Raw genomic sequence first — 6,622 nt, 5'->3', positions numbered from 1 at the left:
AGACTCCAACTCAAAAAATAAATAAATAAATAAATAAAATAAAAATAAAAGCTGGTGTTCTTGGGTAAGCTCCGGCTTCCTCACACATACGATGGATACAATAGCTGCAGTTACCTAGCTCTTATACTGGCCAGGAAAAACACAAGTTAGTGAATCACAAAATACTCTATGAACTATACAGTGCCATATAAATACAAACTGACTTTTTATGCTTTGTGGATTAGGGCCCTAAAACCCAAAGTTCTTTTTTTGCCCAAAGTTCTTTTTTTTCCCTACTCAGGTCCCTGGCTCTGTTCACTGCAAAAAGTCTTTTTGCAGTGGTGTTGGGCTTAGCCAGGCTGAAATGGAGCAGTTAGTTCATTTTCTGTGATAAGTATCAGTGCTTCCTGGCATCATCAGCATGGAGAGTTAAGAGTTAACAGGATGTGTTCTTAGGACCAGCTCTCCTCAGGAATGGCAACTCAAGCATCTTCCAAATTTAGTCTCACAAAGAAGAGTTAGATTACTATAGTGAGTAATAATGAGTCACGAGGAGCAGTTTCATGCCCTTGCTGATGAACAATGCAGAGGAAGAGAACAGGGGCTGAGAAAAGAAAGAGACATAGAAATTGCAGAAACTCCAAAATACTGTAAAATTCTTCCAAATAAAAATAGCTAACACAAATATTCCAAAATGCCACATATGACAGCACATTTCCAGGAATTAATGGTTGTTGTGATTAAAATAGAAAATTTAAAATACAATTTGATTATCTAAATATTGCCGGGACATACTGATTAGAATAAGGTAATGGGAGTGGGATAGGAAACACAGGCGAAATGCAGCATTTAGTCTTTTTTTGTGCTTCTCAAGTCCTGGCCTTACCAGTAATGTTTTCAATGAGTAGATGGAACATTGATGACTTGAATTTCCTCCCTGTCAGGACATATCTCTGGCATTGTATATATTACACTGCAGTGTTCATTGCAGACAAACGAGTTAAAGCCTCCAGCATTATTTCACAGTAACTCTTTGCCAAGGATTAGACTATGTTGAAGAGTAAAAGTCATTTTGTGTTTTCCCTTTATGAAAATCTATGCAAGGACTTTTCAGGCTAAAAGAGATTTACAGAGGTCACTTAAATAATGCCCCTCCCCCACCCCCATGGAAAGCTATACTAAAAACTAAGGTATAATTATTGCCTTTTTTTTTTTTTTTTGAGATGGAGTCTTGCTCTGTTGCCCAGGCTGTAGTGTAGTGGCGTGATCTCGGCTCACTGCAACCTCCGCCTCCCAGGTTCAAGCGATTCTCCTCCCTCAGCCTCCTGAGTAGCTGGGACTACAGGTGCTTGCCACCACACCCAGCAAATTTTTGTATTTTTAGTAGAGAAGGGGTTTCACCATGTTGGCCAGTATGGTCTTGAACTCCTGACCTTGTGATCTGCCTGCCTTGGCCTCCCAAAGTGCTGGGATTACAGGCGTGAGCCACTGCACCTGGCCAGTATTTTCTAATTTCTAACTACCTATCTATTGGTATGTTTCGCGGTTAGAGAATCTGATTTTCCTAACATTTAAGTATTAAGGAGCACAAGTCAAGATCTGCCTGTCAGAATTTTACATTTTATCTGAATTTTAAGAAGCTGTAAAAGACAAAGAGTATGTTAGTTTCTTCTTTCTACTTCAAAACATAGGAGTCATCGTCAGTAAATGGCACACTTTTTTTTTTCTTTGAAAGTACAAACAGGGTTTTACCATATTGCCCAGGCTGTCTCAAACTCCTAAGCTCGAGTCATCTGCCCCCCTCGCCCTCCAAAGTGTTGAGATTACAGGCATGAGCCACCGCAACCAGCCAATAGCACAATATTTTTAAAGCAATCTTAAAATCTGACTTATCTTTTAAAAGATCACAACATTGAAGTCCAGGAAAATATTTAAGGTAGAGTCACAATTAAAATCAGATTTCCTGACTAAGGTCAGGATAACATTTTCTGACATAATTTAACCTGTCCTTAAATACCCAACTAAAGGGATAATTTGGTTTCTCTTCTCCCACCCCAAAATAATTTTGAAGAATAAAATAGGCCAGGTGTGGTGGCTCACGCCTGTAATCCCAGCATTTTGGGAGGCCGAGGTGGGCGGATCACCTGAGGTCGGGAGTTCGAGACCAGCCTGACCATCATGGAGAACCTCGTCTCTACTAAAAATACAAAATTAGCCGGGCGTGGTGGCACATGCCTATAATCCCAACTACTTGGGAGGCTGAGGCAGGTGAATCACTTGAACCTAGGAAGCAGAAGTTGTGGTGAGCTGAGATCATGCCATTGCACTCCAGCCTGGGCAACAAGAGCGAAACTCTGTCTCAAACAAACAAACAAACAAAAAAACATGAGATTACTTTTTCTCATACTTGGCTCACTGTAGTTTTGATTCTGAAGACATCTATTCTGTTTTCCAGGAAACTCATTCTCTTTACCTCGCCCCCTGCTGCTTGCTTCCACCGAATCTAAGAAGCTATAGAACTCAATTGCTTCACTAATGGGCAACAAATATGTCTTGTTAGCTATGTCATAAAACAGACATTTTTAACAGCATAAGCACATCCTTGCAAGCAACAGACTTGCAAAATTCTTGAGATTTTGAAATTGGGGGGAGAGAGAGAATAGGGGAATTGCACAATTAAATTTATTGAGTTTTAGAGCAATATGCTGGTCAGAAAAGAAAACCTAACAATCTCTTTTAAGTCTGTAAAGATAAATGAAAAGATTGAATACTCCATGAATACAGGTTTAATCACCACAAACTATATCAAAACACAATTGGATATTGTTGTTTATGATACAAGGAATTTTAAGAAGAGTAGCATTTCTAGAAATATATCCTAAACCACTTAATTTTAGATGCCAGCAAAGATTTAGCTACAGGAATATTCATTACAGCATTAGTTTGTTTATATTAGCAAAAGTTTGGAAACAACCAGAATACTCAACTAGGATTGGTTAGATGTTGTTCCATCAATATGATTCATATTTAACATATGGACATTAAAAATGATATTTCAGAAAATTAGTTATATGGAAACAGGTCTCTGACAAATCACTATATGAAAAACACAGATCTCAAAACAAAATGTATACCATGACCAGTTTTTGCACATTTGTTCCCCTCCAAGATAGAGTCTTGTTCTGTCACCCAGGCTGGAGTGCAGTGGTGTGATCTTGGCTCACTACAACCTCTGCCTCCTGGGTTCAAGCAATTCTCCTGCCTCAGCCACCCGAGTAGCTGGGATTACAGGCATGTGCCACCATGTCTGGCTAATTTTTGTGTTCTTGGTAGAGACAGGGTTTTACCACGTTGGCCAGGCTGGTCTCGAACTCTTGACCTCGTGATCTGCCCGCCTCGGCCTCCCAAAGTGCTGGGATTACAGGCGTGAGCCACTGTGCCTGGCCAGTTTTTGCAAATTTTAAGAAATGAAAAATAAAATACGTACTTATATTTTTTGGGACAGGGTCTCGCTCTCTTGCCCAGGCTAGAATGCAGTAGTGTGATATGCAGATATACTGATACACATACACATATATACATATGCATAGAAAAATGCTGGAATTTTATACAGCAAAATGTTAACATTTGGTGATTACCTCTAAGAGATTTTTGTTTTTTTCAGATTTATCTGAATTTTCGAAATTTTTCAAATGTCACATTTATAAGGAAAAGAACAGTAAATATTTTATACATATACAAATATATATATATATACACACACATATATATATTATATATGGTTTTTCAAAGATCATTGGGTTGTCTGGTTGGGCACAGTGGCTCACGCCTGTAATCCCAGAACTTTAGGAGGCCGAGGTGGGAGGATCACCTGAGCCCAGGTATTCAAGACCAGTCAGAACAATATGGTGAGATCCCCTTCTCTATTTCTTTCTTTTTTTTTTTTTTTTTTTGAGACTGAGTCTCGCTCTGTCGCCCAGGCTGGAGTGCAGTGGTGCAATCTAATCTCAGCTCACTGCAACCTTTGCCTCCTGGGTTCAAGCCATTTTCCTGCCTCAGCCTCCTGAATAGCTGGGATTATAGGCACAAGCCACCACGCCCGGCTAATTTTTGTATTTTTAGTAGAGACGGGATTTCACCATGTTGGTCAGGCTGGTCTCAAACTCCTGACCTCGTGATCCGCCCTCCTCAGCCTCCCAAAGTGCTGGGATTACAAGGCGAGAGCCATGGTGCCCGGTCAGTCCCCGTCTCTATTTCTAAAAACGTAAAAAAAGAAAGAAAGAAAAAAAAAGGGCCGGGCACAGTGGCTCATGCTTGTAATCCCAGCACTTTGGGAGGCCAAGTCAGGTGGATCACCTGAGGTCAGGAGTTTGAGACCAGCCTCGCTAACATGGCAAAACCCCGTCTCTGCCCATCTCTACTAAAAATACGATAATTAGCTGGGCGTGGTGGCAGGCACCTGTAATCCCAGCTACTTGGGAGGCAGAGGCAGGAGAATTGCTCGAACCCAGGAGACGGAGGTTGCAGTGAGCCAAGATCGTGCCATTGCACTCCAGCCTGGGCAACAGAGTGAGACTCTGTCTCAAAAAAAAAAAAAAAAAAAATCATTGGGTAAACATATAGAACTTACCAATCTTTAGAATCCATAAGCTATATGAATCAAAAGAATAAATATATTCAAAAAATGACATTAATTGAAATAAATGTATGGTTAATTAGGCCATAAAAAGTAAGAAATACATGCAGTAAGAAATATATGCAGTATCAAATGTGTTTGAAGTTGCTAACTGTGGAAGCTAAAGCAACTCCTCCTGGATGGGAGGCTAAAGCAACTCCCTGTTAGGCCAGGTGCAGTGGCACATGCCTGTGGTCCCATTTACTTGGGAGGCTAAGGCAGAGGCTTGCTTGAGCCTGGGAGGTTAATGCTGCAGTGAGCCATGATCACACTACTGCACTCCAGCATGGGCAACAGAAGGAGACCCTGTCCCAAATAAATAAATAAGTAAATAAGCAAACAAACAAAGCAACTCCATCTTGGAAACTAAGCCACCATTTTGGCTTAACTGCAGTTCCAGGAAGTCCTTGAAAATTCCCAGTTTATCTATGTTCCTTGTGTAACAGCAGATATTTACTGTAAATCCTACTCTTAGGTCAAACAACTTCGATGTTATCCATTTCAATTGTCCTACAGGTCATATCTGAACCACTCCTTTCCCCGTGGTATATAAGCCCTGGTCTCGGGGGTAATGGCATGAGTATCCACCAACTTGGCTTCTGTTCCTTGAACTCAATAGCTTCTGTTCGAAGTCCCTACTAAATGTTTCTTTCTTAAATACTGTATTTGTCAGCTTCTTTCTTCAGCATCCCAACTTCCTCAGACTTTGGGGTACTTTTGCACAGACCTAGCCACTGCAAAACACTGTCATAGATGCAGCAATCCACTTTCACAAAACCCCATGGACAATGCAGAGGGGGAGAACAGGGACTGATTAAAGAAAGGGACAGAAATGGCATCATTATCCAAGACTGAAAAACAGGCTGAATGGATTATCACTCTGACCCAACTGCACATTTCTAATGTCTTCATGTTTTCAATCACTCCATGAATTCCCTTTTCTGATGCTGATTATGCACAGGACTGTGTAAGAGTTAAACAACACCTGACGCTGGTGGCTCACACCTGTAATCCGAGCATTCTGGGAGGCTGAGGCAGGTGGATAATCTGAGGTCAGGAGTTTCAGACCAGCCTGGTCAACATGGAGAAACTCCATCTCTACTAAAAATACAAAATTACAGCCAGGCGCAGTGGCTCATACCTGTAATCCCAGCACTTTGGGAGGCTGAGGCGGGTGGATCACCTGAGAGCAGAGGTTTGAAACCAGCCTGGTCAACACGGTGAAATCCCGTCTCTACTAAAAATACAAAATTAGCTAGGTGTGGTGGCGCATGCCTGTAATCCCAGCTACTTGGGAGGCTGAGACAGGAGAATCGTTCGAACCTGGGAGGCGAAGGTTGCAGTGAGGCAAAATTGCACCATTGCACTCCAGGCTGGACAACAAGAGCGAGACTCCATCTCAAAATAAATAAATAAATAAATAAATAAAAACAAAAATTAGCTGGGCATGGTGGCATGTGCCTGTAATCCCAGCCACTCAAGAGGCTGAGGCAGGAGAATCACTTGCACCCAGGAGGTGGAGGTTGCAGTGAGCTGAGATCGCGCCACTGCACTCCAGCCTGGGCAACAGAGACTCCATCTCAAAAATAAATAATAAATAAAATAAACAACACTTGGGACACTGATGTTTCTAAGGCATTCCATTTTTCTATTTACTTGCACCAAACAATTCTAGAGATTGGCAGGCTACCCTTCTGTTTTTAGCATCCATCTAGACTTCTTGTGCTTGTCTCTATCATTTCACTCAAAGCACATTCTGGATACCAGTGACCGTTCCTTGAGTAAACACTGTGGCTTAAAAAAATGGTTTTTGTTTTTATTATTTTAAAACATTTTTGTAGAGATGTGGTCTATGTTGCTCAGGCTGGTCTTGAACTCCTGGCCTCAAGCTATCCTCTTATCTCAGCCTCCCAAAGTGCAGGGACTATAGGCATGAGCCACCACACCCAGCCAAGAAAAAAAAAGTTT

Source organism: Pongo pygmaeus, chromosome 4 (assembly GCF_028885625.2).
Source record: "Pongo pygmaeus isolate AG05252 chromosome 4, NHGRI_mPonPyg2-v2.0_pri, whole genome shotgun sequence".
Taxonomy (NCBI): Eukaryota; Metazoa; Chordata; class Mammalia; order Primates; family Hominidae; genus Pongo; species Pongo pygmaeus.
Note: the sequence above shows the minus strand (reverse complement) of the source record.